At 48.2% G+C, this 13,862-nt stretch overlaps 1 pseudogene; it reads right to left on the minus strand.

Moving 5' to 3' along the window:
• LOC101583219 overlaps positions 1 to 12,948 on the minus strand; it is a 14,814-nt pseudogene extending 1,866 nt beyond the window's left edge.
• Positions 12,949 to 13,862: the final 914 nt, after the last annotated feature.

The raw sequence follows: 13,862 nt of genomic DNA on the forward strand, positions 1-13,862 counted from the left end.
AAGCTAAAGCTCTTGTTGCATAGGTCCTGCTTTACCTTGGTCTTAACCATCCAGCAGAAAAGTATAAAAATGAAATATAAGAAGTAAAGCCATGCTGTTAGGTTGAGCTGTAGGGGACTCAGGTCAACAATTTCTGACATTGCCAGTTAAGCGGAAGACCCAATACTATTATGGACTACTGGACTCTTTTAGAATATTTTGCTGAGTTTACATGGAATATTATATTCCATTATAATATTCAAATAACGGAACTTAACAAAAGGGTATACAGATGAATGTCCATTTTGTATCTGTGTATTCAAAGTGGTTAGGATAGATGTATAGTTACATTCTCTTCATGAATAGAGGGATTTGTTCTAATGGTATTTGTGGATAGGATGTCATGTCTGCATCTTGTACAGCAATTAACCACTAGGAAGAATGTATGCAGTGTGTTAGTTATTGAAACTGTCCTACCAATTTGATTTGAAACTGTCTCATTGCTATTTGTTTATCAATGAAATTATGGGAAAAAAACCAAGTAAGGTATTGTCTTCAGAAAGATGCTCGTCCCAGCAACTTGGGCTCTTACCCCGGAGACTTCTAATAAAAATTCAGACGTTTGTTCTACTCCCCACGCTGGGGGCAGCTCCCAGGCCTCCGCTGCCGCAACCCAGCAACTGGGTGCCACAGCCTTCACTGGCATGGCATGAGTTGTAGTTGCGACACCGTTGGGCACCCTGCCACAGTGCTTTCAGACCATCCCCAACTCAAGGACCACGAGTTTGTCTTGACCCTTCGGAGAGTGTCACATCCCTAATCTGCCAATTTTCTCCCCCAAACATTTCTTGATAGCTTCACTGAGGTATATTTATAGTTCATAAACCATTCAATGCCTTTAATAGAACTAAGGAAGTGTGCGACCCTGCCACAACCCAGATCTAGACCATTTTCGCCGTGCCGCGAGCCTCCTCTGTGCCCACCTACAGCCAGCCCTCACTCACCCCTGCTACCTTCAGCTGTGGGCAACTGCTGGTCCGCTTTCTGGCTCTGAGATAGTCCTTTCCTGGCAAGGTAAAATGTATGGATGAATACCTTATGTCACCCATGTGTCTGGCTTTTTCTACTGGAGTAACGTTTGTGAGGCTCATGCAGGTCATAGAAAGGAACTGTGGACTCATTCTATTTTATGACTGAGTAACATGCTGAATGCCACACTTTGCCTAGTTAGCCACCCATTGCCAGGCTTTGGCTGTGTACAAATCTTTGTGTGGTTGTGTTCATTTCTCTCGGGTACACTCCCAGGAACAGAATTTTTGAGTTGCACGGTATATTGAGATTCAACATTTTAGGAGAGTTCAAGAGTTTTCTAAAGTATTTATACCATTTTCCATTCTGGATGGTGATACACAAGGGTTCTAATCTCTGCATGCTTTATGGTCCAGTGATGGTAAACCTGGTAGAGATTACAATAATAAAAGAGCTGCTGTGGCACGCATGTGGGGCGTCTGCCAGGGCTGCTCTTGTGTTCTTTAATGGCTGTAGTTTTTTTGTTGTTGTTGTTTTGTTTTTGGCAGAACCAGGGATTGAACTCAGGCCCTTGTGCTTGCCAGCAAAGTGCTTATTCCACTGAGCCATCTCCCCAGCCCGGCTGTAGTTTTGATAGTAACTATTCTTGTATGTGTGTGTGTGTGTGTGTGTGTGTGTGTGTGCATCTTAGTGTGTTGGTGGTTTTTAGAAAACGACAATAAATAGTTTGTGTCAGTGCAGTTTTAGATTTAGAAATTGAGTGGATACTGCATCCCCAGTCTCGCCTATTCTTAACATCTTGTGTTAATGGGGTGACTTTCTTGCAATTAATGTACAAATGTTGACAGATGATTGTTAATTATACCTACAACTTGAAGCTCACTCTTTACGTTGCACAGTACGACAGGTTTGGACAAAGCTGTGCGTCTACGAGGTCAGTTTCCCAAGGAGCAGTTTCCCTGTCCTACGCATCGCTGTGCTTCAGCTGTTCATTCCATTCTCTCTCCATCCAAACCCTGGAAAAGCACTGGCTTTTTTCTACTTTCTATAGTTTTGCCCTTTCCAAAATGCTGGCATCGTACAGGATGTAGTCCTTTCAATCTGGTTTCTCCATGTCTTTTCTGTGGCTTGTTTATTTCTGCTTGTCTTGGAATATTATTACCTTGCACCACACACCACTGTTTGTGCTTTCACGAACCAAAGATGTCTTAGCTGCTGCCAGTTTTTGCCAGTTATGGACAAGCTGCTATAACTTGTGGCAAGTGTGTTTTATGTGGATCTACATTTGGCTCATTTGAGTAAATACTCAGAGTGGGCCAGGGAGATGGCTCAGTGGCATAAGCGCCTGCCTGGTAAGCACAAGGTCCTGAGTTCGAGTCCTGGTACCAAAATGAAAGAAAGATGCTTAGTTATCATATTATCATACCTGTCAGTCAGCTTTGGGGCCTGGGATATAACTCCGGTGCTTGAGCACCTGCCTGGTGAGTAAATGCTCAGGAACAAACTGCTGCTAAGATTATGCTTAGCTTTGTAAGAAATTGCCACACTGTCTTCAGAAGTACATGTACCAGGACTGGCCAAATTGCTCAGTGGATTAAAGTGCCTGCAAGCAGGCACAGAGGCTGAGGGTTCAATCCCCAGGCCTGCCTTGTGGGCCCTGCCCCGGGGGCATGCTGAGATAGCAGTTGAGACTGGGCGTGGTGGTGTGCCTCTGTAATCCCAGCTCTTGGGAGGCTGTAAACAGGCGGATCACTATGAGTCTGATCTAGTAGTGAGACCCTGAACACCCGGTAGGCCCTTCCCTAAAATACAGGAAAAAACAAAAAAAAGTGCACGTGCCTACCATTTTGTGTAACCAGTGATCAACAAGCATTCCTGTTGCCCCGTACACTTGCCAGCACTCGCTCTTGTCAGTTTTTTCTTTAAAACTTGTAGCCATTCTAATCCTTGAGTGGAGGCTTATCCTTGATGTCTTAATTGGCAGCTCCCTAGTTTCAAGGAATGTGAAGCAGCTTCTCATGCGCTTGCTCCCCACCTGAGTATCATCGGCGGCGTATCCATTCAGATCTTCTTTCCCCAGTTTTAGAATCTGTGTTTATTTTCTAGTTGTAGAGTGTTAAGTGCTCTTGTGTGTTTTGTACACAGGTCACTGATTAAGTTCATGCTTGGAAAATATTTTCTTCCATTCTTTCACCTCTTCATTCTCTCTCTTTAGTTTGCAGAATTGATGCCTCTCACTTTATCAAGCCCAACTTACTAAGTTTTTCTTTCATAGATTTCATGTTTGCTGTCGTACCTAAAAAGTATCACCAAACCCAATTTATCTAAGATTTATAGGGTTGCGCATTTTGCATTTTTGCCTAAGGTCCATTTTGTGTTGATCCTTGTGAAAGTGAAAACCCTTGATTTTTTGTGCATGAAAATGTTCTGCTGCTGCAGCTCCGCTTGTTGAGAAGGCAGACCTCATTCAATTGCTATGTGTAGTCAAAGATGAGTTCACGGGTACCTCTTAGTAAATCTGGAAGTTGAACTGTGCAAGCCTTCCAACATTGTCCAAATTGTGTCTTGTCTCTTTTGTCATGGTTATCCTTGTAGAGCCTAATCAAGTTTGGGAGGTTTTGCCTTCCAAGAAAATGCATTTGCTTTCATTGACTTATCCTTCCTTCCTTCCTTCCTTCCTTCCTTCCTTCCTTCCTTCCTTCCTTCCTTTTTTTCTTTTGTCTGTCACATTTGTTTGTTTGCTTATTTATTTATGGTACCAGGGATTGAACTCAGGACCTTGCAGCCACTTAAGCCTCTGAGCTGTCTCTCTGGTCTCCAGTTTTCAATTTCATTGGACTACTTTTCATTTTTCCCCTTCTGCTTGCTACCTTAGGGTTGATGTTAGTTTTTCTAGTTTCTTACAGGAGCAGCATACATTGCTGGAAGACCTGCCCTCTTTTTCTGGCCTGTGCATCGGAGATGTGAGCACTGGTTCTACTTCATGCCACAAATAGTGGTAGGTTACCTCTCCATTTTGGTTTAGTTGAGAATGTTTGCAGTTTCTCCAGAGCTTTCTTCTTCGGGCGACAGGTTATGTACAAGTGTGATGCTTAGATATCTTGTGACTGTCCAGCTGTCTTTCTTTCCTTGATGTTTTTGTGGTATCAGGGATCGAACTCAGGACCTTGCATTTACCAGGCATGTACTTATGCCGCCGAGCTATCTCCCTGGCCCCTTGCTTTTTTTCATTTGTGTGTGTGTGTGTGTGTGTGTGTGTGTGTGTGTGCACGTGCTCACACGCGCATTCCCACGCACGGTTGAACCTACAGCCTCACACACGCTATGCAAACAGTCTACCACTGACTGCATTTAGTTATAGTGTGACCTGAGACCATCCTTTATATTATTTCTTTTCTTTTAAATTTGTTCAGGTGCGTTTTGTGACCTACAGCGTGGTCCTCTCGGAGAAGGTCCTGTGACCTCAAGAATATGTACTCCCCTGTTGGCTTGGTTTTCCACCTGCTGGATCTTTTAACCACTGAGCAGGTGTGATGAAGTGGCCACTTAGGTTAGCGGGTTAGTGTGCTTTTCCTGAAGTGTTTTTTTTTTTAAATTGGTTTTTGCCATCCTTATTTTGATACTGTGTTGATAGGTGCATACGTGTTAAGAATTGACCTGTATTCTTGGAGAATTGATACTTTTGCCATTACGTAATATCCTTTTCATGTTGATACTTATCTTTCAGTGAAGTCTGCAGGTGACTGTAGCTACTGAAGCATCTCCCAATTCTCGTTAGCTTGGTACATCGTCCGGCAACGCTTTATTTCTGATCCGTCTGTGTCTTTCTCCTTAAAGTGAGTTTGCTGGGGCGGGTCTGGCAAGGTAGCTCAGTGGGCTTAGCACCTGCTTAGGCAAGCACTGGGACCGGGCTTCCATCCCCAGCACCACACGCCGCGCTGGCCCCGCCGCAGGTGTGCTGAGCCGGAGGCTGAGTCTGGGCGTGCTGGCACACCCCTGTAATCCCAGCGCTGGGGAGGCTGGGAGAGGAGGAGCACCACGAGTCCAAGCTGCACAGGGAGACCCTGTACCAAATACACGGAAAATAAAATAAAATAAAAAATAGAGTTTGTGATAGATAACATACTGTTGTGTCTTGTTATCCACACTAACAGTGTCTATTTTTAAATTATCCCGAAACTATAGTTTCCAAGTATATTGTGCCTGTTATTATTTGATAATAAGTTCTCTGTTGGTCAGTCAAGATAAGAAAAGCACTGCAATACATTTTACTCTACTTTCCTGTGCAGACACGCCTCGTTTAACCACTGAGTACCAGTGTTGTGATAGGTTATCAACCGAACTGGTCACTGAACGAGGACTTGCATGTAGTATGCACAGCACAACATTCAGAACCAAGACATGGCCAAAGGAAACTCCAGCTTGGGGCCTTTGCTTTCATTTGCTTACCTGTGACATACAGTACTGTCACGTATAACAGCACAGCTGTAGTATTGCCCCACACCATACAACCAGCAAAAATTACAGTACCGTACAAACAAGGTGTACTATACAAAAAAAATTGAGGTTCCATAAAGCACTATACAGAACTGTTTAAAAAAAAAAAAAAAAGATGAGGCCTCAGTTGTAAGCACAACATTGCTAAGTCCAAACAGGTGAGTATCTGCATTTTCTAGTCCCCTGTAGAGGATCAAGTTTCAGACCTACATTTTTTTTTTTTTCTTTTTTTGTGGCACCAGGGATCAAACTCAGGACCTTGCGCTTGCCAGGCAGGTGCTTATGCTGCTGAGCTGGCTCCCCAGCCGACCTACTTATTTTTCTTTCTCTTTGAAGCACATTCTTTTAACATTTCTTGAAGATCTACCAGCAGCATATTTTCTCTTTTTTCCCTAGAGCAAGTCTTTATTTATCCTTCCCTGTTGAAGAGTGATTTTTACTGAGTATGAAACTCTAGGTTGATGGATTTTTCGCTAACACTTTACATATCTCACTCTACTGCTTCCTTGATTATATGATTTCTCAAAGAAGTCTGATGTAATTTTTATCTTGGCTCCTCAGTGCGTCAGGTGATTTCCTCTCCTCTTGAATCTTTCGGCATTTTCTGCTTGTCTTTGTTACATGCACTTTGAATATGACATGTCTGAGGAGTAATTTTCTTTCTTTCTCTTGTTTGCCTGGGCCTTCTGGATGTATTCGTTTAATGCTTCCTGTTCCTGTTGGAAATTTTTCAACTGTTAGTGTTTTAAGTATTTCTTTTTCCCTTTTGTCTCTTCTCCCTCTGGAATCTCCATTATGCATATTTTGTTCCTTTTGCAACGGTCACATTTTTAAAGACATTTTTGCTACTTATATCCTCTTTGTTTTCCCCCTTGCTTTTCAGCTTGGGAAATCTCCATGACCACGCGCTGTCCTCAGTCTCACTGACGCTTCGCCAGGCCAAGGCTACAGATGAGCACCCAAAGTTCTCTTCATTTCTTTTTTCACTGGTGTTGACGTACAATACTTCCTCTCAGTCATTTTAGTTTCCACTTTATGCATACACTGTGTGTACCGCCTGGCATGGGGTCTACTTTTTCCATTGGACCCCTTAGTGTGCTAATGGTGGTCATTTTAAAATCCCACCTGATAATTCCAGTGTCCACGTCATTCTGGAGCAAGGTTCTGCAGCTTGTTCTGTCACTTCCGATCGCATTTTCTAGTCTTTTGGCGTGCCCTGTAATTTCAGGTTGGAAGTGATACAGGGTGCGTCACCTCATCTAGTAGAACTGAAGTTTACGTTTATCCATCTGGGAGTTAGGCTGCGTTTAGTGTTTCACTTGGCTGACAGCGTTAGAGGTTTCTCTTTGCTCTAGTTTTGTCTCAGGGTTTCCCCAAGAGCTTCTTCTTGGAAAGACTCTATCAGGCAGCTCTTTCCATCGGAACCCCACGCCACTGCTCTGCAGCCCTGCTACTGTGGCTGCATTTGGCTAGTGTCTCAGTTACGTTTGTTGGGACAAAAGCCCGATACCCAAAATTAAGGAAGGAAAATTTAGCTCACAGTTAGTGGAGGTTGCAGTCCATACTCGGCTGGGTGGCACATGGCAGAGGGCAGCCATTCATGGCAGCAGGAAACAGCAAAGAGCAAAGGGAGGAGCAGGGGCCCCAGCAGCCAGCAAGCCTCTTTCCCTTCCTCGTGTCGTAGGCAGATTGCCCGCCCCAGGGCAGGGGTACCACTCACACCCGCAACCCCAGCACTGGATCATGAATTAAACACAAACTCTAGAAGCCTGCCCCGGTGACTGCTTGAGGTTTAAGGGGACAATGAGACACAAACAGCCCAAGCCTTCTAGAATCTTATGATTACATATCAAGGGTTTTCTTTGGTGCATCTGAGTCACTTTGGAAGAGCTTCTTCGTCTTCTCCCCCCTCCCACCCCGTGTATGATGAGAGACGGAAGGGCAGTAAGCTTCAGCTCTGAATGGTTTCCAGTGGCCTGTGTGTTGAAGGTTTGGTCTCTAGCTTGGTGCACATGGGATATGGTGAAAGCCTCACGAGAGAAATTTAGCAGATCCTAGGACTCTGGCCTCTCCTCTTCCTTTCTCCTTCACTTCCTGGTTGCGAGGGTGCAGTGCTGGTTCTACCACGCGTTTCCTGCCATGACGCTTGGCCTTACTGCATAGGCCTACAGCTGCAGAGCCAACCAGCCATGGATGAGAACCCCCAACTGTGAGCCAAAGTCTATCTTTCTTCTTTTAGGTTGGTTCTTTCTAGCATTTTGTTATAGTTAGAGAGCATTGCCTACCATGGAGCTTCTGTTGTCTAATTGCTCTTCTCTTGGGTCAGATGAAGGTCTGATAAAATAATTTCTCTTGAGGGTGGCCTTCGTTGTGGAGAAGAAGTGTCCAGTTATAGTGCATTATGCTTATTGTTCCCCTGCGTGTATTTCACGTGACTGTGTTTTGTTTTTCCTCTGCTTGGAAGCAAGGTATTTTTCTTTTCCTCTCTACCATAAAGACCTTGTAGACTCCTGCAAGTAACATTTCATGGAAATGTGGGAGGCAGTGTCTGTTATGCCAGTCGGCTTCCCAGAGCTTTTACTTTTTCAAGCCAGTCCTTGTTGAGTCACCAGTCGTGGTTACGGTTTCTGTCTGGCTTTCCCCCTAGGTCCTCACGGGACCAGCTCGCTGTGGACCAGAACCTTGAACCCAGATAAAGCTGCCCTCCTGTAAGGTGTGGGTGCCAGGTGTTGTGTCTCAGTGACAAGGAAGGCGGCCAGCACAGCCGCGCACCCCCACGTTCCTCCTGTTTGCTGTTTCCTGCGAGCTGGGGCGTCCTGCACCCTCATCTCTCCAGCTCTGAGCATAGGGCTTGCCCTGTGTGCTCAGCGCTGAGGCGGACCTAAGAAGAGCGGATTTCTCAGCATGTTCACCTTTTCTCTCACAAGGGTGAGAAGTGACTTCTGAGCCCTTTGCATTGTGAAGAAGAGCAACATCCTTTTTCTTTTTTAAGCTAACTTTCTGTACTTTGTCTGCGGGCTCCATCTCCCGGCCGCGTCCTCAGTCCCATTTGTGCCCTGGCATTTTCAATTCTTCTTTTGTTTGTGCCCAGCCTCCTAGGAGCTGTCCACAGCCCGTGCATTGGTCACGAGCTAGTGACTGGCCAGAAATTGTCCATACACGTGAGTTTCTGACCCAGCTGGGTTTTCAGTACAGCAGTTCTGGATCTTATTCCAGGTCCCTGTTATTTCTGGGCTTCTCTTGTTCTCACTCTTCAAGGCTGTGTTTTATCTCTCTGTGCTAAACACAGTCATCCTGCCAGCCAGATTCTAGAGCAGGTTGGCCCAGGATCACTCTGTAAGATGCTGGCCTTTCCTGTCATTTGCCGCTTCATCCAACCTGAATTAGAACCTCAAGCCCGCAGAGCAGCAGGCTTTCCCCTCGCATTGCGTGGCTGATTGCCCACCTTCTTTCTCAGCACTGATGGCCCTGGATTTGGCCTCTTCCTGCTGATGGCTCTGTTACGGGCTTCCCAACCAGCTGAGCCCTGTAGCGCTGTGGACCAGCTGGGCTTGCCGTGGCAGGGAGGAGAACTGCCCAGGAAGCACTGCTTCGGACAGAAACCTTTTTTAGAGCCCAATGAGCAATGGTTGGCAACAGAACAACTTAGTTCACCTCAGATAATTTCATGCTTATCTCCTTTGACGTGAAATGCAGGATGTCTGATGAGATGTGGAGATGTAGGGTTTCTGAAAAACGCAAGAGTGCTCGGAGCCCGTCAGGGCCTTGGAGCTGTGCTCTGCGCAGGCCGTCTTTTCGTCGGGCCTTCCTAGCAATCTTGAAGGCAAGCCACACACGCTCCTCTTTCTGCAAAGAACACTGGTGCATGTCGCTAGCTTGGTACCAGCCTCTCTAGAAAATGCCTCTTAAGACCAAGCTGTTCAAAAGAACAACATCTTCAAGGCAAAAAGGGAAGGAGGAAGGAAGGAAGGAAGGAGGGAAGGAAGGAAGGAAGGAAGGAAGGAAGGGAGAGGAGGGGAAAAGAAGAAAAGGATGGAGGAAAGGATGGAAGAAAGAGGAAAAGGAAGGGAGGGAGGAGAAGGAGGGAAAGGGGAGGGAAGGAGGAAAGGAGGAGAGGAGGGCAGGCAGGCAGCAGGCAGGCAGAAACCAACTCAGTACTCCTGAGGGGCTAGGGCTGGTCTGAAAAAAGAGGAAAAATGTCTGCTTGATCTTTCAACCAGATGAAAGGCACCTTCTTACGTGAGTAAACACGACATGCAACGGCTTGGGAAAGGAAAAGAAAGCACAGAAGCAAGGTGGTTAGTCACTGTGGGGCATAACACATGCAGGACACAGCCACGCACCACGAAGTGGACAATGCATGTGGCGAGCGGCCGCTCCGGGAGCTAGGCTGGACGTCCTCGCCTTGGATTCCAGCCTCCTCTGTCCTCTCTAACTGGTGGTGCAGGTTGTGGCTTCTTTGCTGTTTATTTTTGCCAGGTTCCGTGGAAGTGTGGGAAACTGCAGGGTGTGAGCTGCTTTCTGTGTCTTCTCTGCAGAGAAAAAGATAAACGCCCCTCACTTGCTTCTGCAAGTTTCTCTGCTCAAACCCTATGAGCCCCTGCGCTGACAGCAGATGTGGAAAGCAATGGCTCCAGCCCCAGTACCTCAGGCTGAGAGAGAAAGGATTGCTCCTGTGGAAGCCGTCTCATAGACCTGCAAGCCCTTCTTAATATTTTTTTGTTTTTTAAGAGCAGAATATATTTATAGAGGGAAAGAAAACTTCTGTCCAAGGGAGGGATGAATGGGGACCTGAGGGGTTGCTAAGGAATCTCTTTTCTAGGGATTTCTAAGGAGCAAAACTGTGAGATGAGGTGGGTCTAAGACAGAAAACATGGGAAAGCACTCAGTGGGCGTGAGGCGGGTGATGCTGTGGTCAGACAGTAAGATTACGAGGACGGTTGCTCAGGTCAAATTGGGGATCAAGTGGGGGACAGCAGCCACATTGGGCGTGAACGTAGAACTGGGTCTCTTCCCAGTGGGGGTTGGGGGTAGTGGCTCTTTCCCCCACAGAGCTCTATTTAGAACATCACTTCCTGAGGCCCAGCCCTCTGCAGGTGTGCGGGTGCACTTGGTGACTTGCCTGACCTGGAAGAGCCCCTAAGGGGTTAGGAAAGCACCCTGTAGGGTCTGGGCGGGTCCTGGGGTGTGACCTGAGTGACTGTTTCCTCTGGGGTCCCTCAGTGCTTTTGCCACGTGTTCTTTTCTCTTGGTCGCCATGAGGCATGTGACCTTGCTCACCACGCCCTTCCTCCACAATGTCCCCGCGAGCTGGGACTGAGTCCTCGGACACTGCCAGCCAGAATGAACCTCCCTTCCTTTAAGTTGTGCTTGTTGGGCATTTTGCCGCAGCAGAGGGAAAGGTCGCTAACCCAGTGCCTTATCGCCCACACACCTGCGCAGCTCATCACCACCCAGGAGGATGTTGTTAGGCGTGGGCTACTTTGGGCAAATGGATGAACAGGGTCGAGTGGCAGTGGCTAGTTCAGGGTCCTTTGGTACCACTGCCCAGTGATTCTCCCCCCACCCCAGACAATGAGGAACAGGTTGTGGTCCCACTTCTCTCCCTTCGCAGTAGGAATAGCTGGGCCTGAAGCAGTTTGGGGAGCACATTGCTGTCAGGTGCACCTCCCGTGGCGATACAAGGATGTCTGTTTCAGGGTGGGCTCCAGGAAGGCGGTCGCTAGCTGGGAAGGTACAAACAGCATGGCTTGTTTCCATTTAGGAGCTTGATTTTTCATTTATTTTTATTTTTTTGTGGTACTGGGGATTGAACTCAGGACCTGTGCTCACTGGGCAAGCACTTATTCTGCTGAGCTATCTCCCAACACTAGGAGCTTGATTTTTAACTTTTAGGTACAGCAGAGGAAAGCACTGAATGTGGAATAGATTTAATATCTAGCAAAGGAAAACCTGAGCAGGACATTTTCCGCAGGCGCCTTAAACTGAACCCAGGGCCTCACTCCTGTTAGGCAGCTGCTGTCTGACAGCCAGCCGTCCTGGCCATTTCTGACTAGCTGGGCTGCAACACCTTACATCTACAACAGAAAGGAAGGTAGGTCTAGCTTGGCTTGCACTTTGTAGAGGTTTCAGTCTGTAATTAGCTGACTGCAATGCAGGGTGGTGTGATAGAGGAGAAACATCTCATGATATGTTGGCAGGGGGGAGAGAGAGAGAGAGAGAGAGACAGAGAGAGAGAGAGAGAGAGAGAGAGAGAGAGAGAGAGAGATAGCTCAAGGGAGCAAGGGGAAGACAGGCCCTCCTGGGCCACACCCCCAGCGGTCCACCTCTGACCAGACCCACCTCCCCCATCCCATTCAGCCATCGCCTCCTCAGGGAGCAAATCCACTGGTAAGTGCTGCACACCCATCCTCCACTCACCTCTCAGAAGCCCTCCCCGCCCAGCCCCGGAGGCTCTGAGAGGGCATCTAGGTAGAACCCGTAGCATCATCCTGTCACATTTTAAAGTAGCCCTAACAATGGATGGAGATGCAGAAGGAGTCCAGGGTGGACCTGCGTAAAGGACAAAGTGAGGGTGTCAGCTACACACAATACTTTCTAAAAGAAGAACTGCAGAGTGTAGTGGCTTGTGTTTCAGGGTCACCAGCAGTGGCCCAATTTCTTCACACCACAAAAGTCCCACCAGATGCTCTTTTTGAGGGCAGAAGGAAATTCAGAATGAGACTCCCCAAATACAGCGCATGGAGTCACTTAGCGATGCTGAAGAAGGGCCGCACTCGGCTTCACCTCCTAAGGAGCCGAAGCAGACAGGTGGGGCGTCACTCGGGAGCCAGCGAGCCTTTCCTTGGGGGCAGAGGGCAGATGCCTCAGCTCTGGGGGCCATGTGCACCTCTGTTGGGCTTTCTTCTCTGTGCCCTGTTTGTTTTATTTTCCACAGTCTTTACAGTTCTTGTAGGTGAGACACAGGCTGCAGGGCAGACGTGACTGAGGTTTACTGTACTGTTTGGAATAGCTGCTTGCCATCAACAAGGTAGCAAGAAGTTGCTGGGGTGGGGACATGTGAATGCAAGACGCTGAGGTCATGGAGCTGTGTCGGGGGCTCTCTATCACGCGGCCACTGCAGAGCCGCATCAGGTGCGCATGGCCGTGCAGGGCGGGGCGGGTGATGGCCTCTGCTGAAAGCCGCTGAGCCAGTTGAAGACGTTCCCAGTTCCAGAGTGGCTTGGCCTCAGTAGAGGCGAGAGGCAGGTCTTCGCGTGCCCTGCACCCGTCTTCTCCAAGACATGGGTAACAGCAGGTGTCCTGCTTGCCTTTCAGCGTGATCATGAAGATCAAGTGAAACTGCACTGGTGCAGCGGCCTCGTCCACGACTCTGACAGCTGCTGAAATGCTCTGTACCGTTGACCAGCCGTGGCCCGGCCAGCTGCAGGGGAGCCGGCCCATGCCAGACACACTCCCAACACAGCGGACAAATGCCTGCCTGGAGATGCCGTGCTAGTGGAAGAAGGAAGGCCAAGGTGCAGAGGATGTCTGGTCAGCCTGCACGGAGCAGAGGTGCAGGCGGGAGCCCTGGACTCCGGGAACTCATGGCGGATAGGCTGGACTAGGTGGACAGGGTGACTGGGTCTCACTGCATAGATCAGACTTGTAGTGATCCTCGTGTTTACAGCCTCCCAAGTGCTGGGATTGCAGGCACATGCCGCCACGCCCAGTCTCGGTCGCGCTCTCAGTGTGTCCCCGGGGCAGGGCCGGCACGGCAGGCCTGGGGATCAAACTCCCGGCCCCTGAATCTGTCTAAGCAGGTGCTTTAATCTGCTGAGCTACTTGGCCGCTCCTGGAATGGCCTAAGTTAGCTAGAGGTTCCATTAACCCAGCCATCCCCTCCCAGGTGTGCTCCTGAGGGAATCGGAGACGTCCTCTGACAGTGTGTGCACGCCCATGTTCATAGCAGTAAAGCTCACGAGGGCTGGCCACGGGCAGCCCGCAGGCCATCACCGGTGAATAAAGAAGCGCTTAGGCACAGCGGAGTGCTGCCGTCCTGCTGCTGCTCTGCAGGGGGAAAGCTGAGACCTTCCTAGGAAGGTGACCGCACTTCAAGACATTCGTCAGCTCAGGTGGAGGACATCAAGGCACATGCTCTCTGTCCCATTTCGTCACTGTGTGAGAAAGGCAAGAGAACAATAAGGAGCGGAATCGGGGAGAGAGATTAGGAAGCAGGGAGAACGCGTTCAAAAGGGAAAACAGATGGGGGAGGGAAGGGGAAGGGAAAAGGGACTTAAAGAAAAAATGAAAATAGAGCTTTCGTCACTAAGGAAGGGAAGAAGGCTTGCAAGGAGAGGAGGAGGAGGGACAGAAAA

This window comes from Octodon degus, unplaced genomic scaffold (assembly GCF_000260255.1).
Source record: "Octodon degus isolate 3935 unplaced genomic scaffold, OctDeg1.0 scaffold00026, whole genome shotgun sequence".
Taxonomy (NCBI): Eukaryota; Metazoa; Chordata; class Mammalia; order Rodentia; family Octodontidae; genus Octodon; species Octodon degus.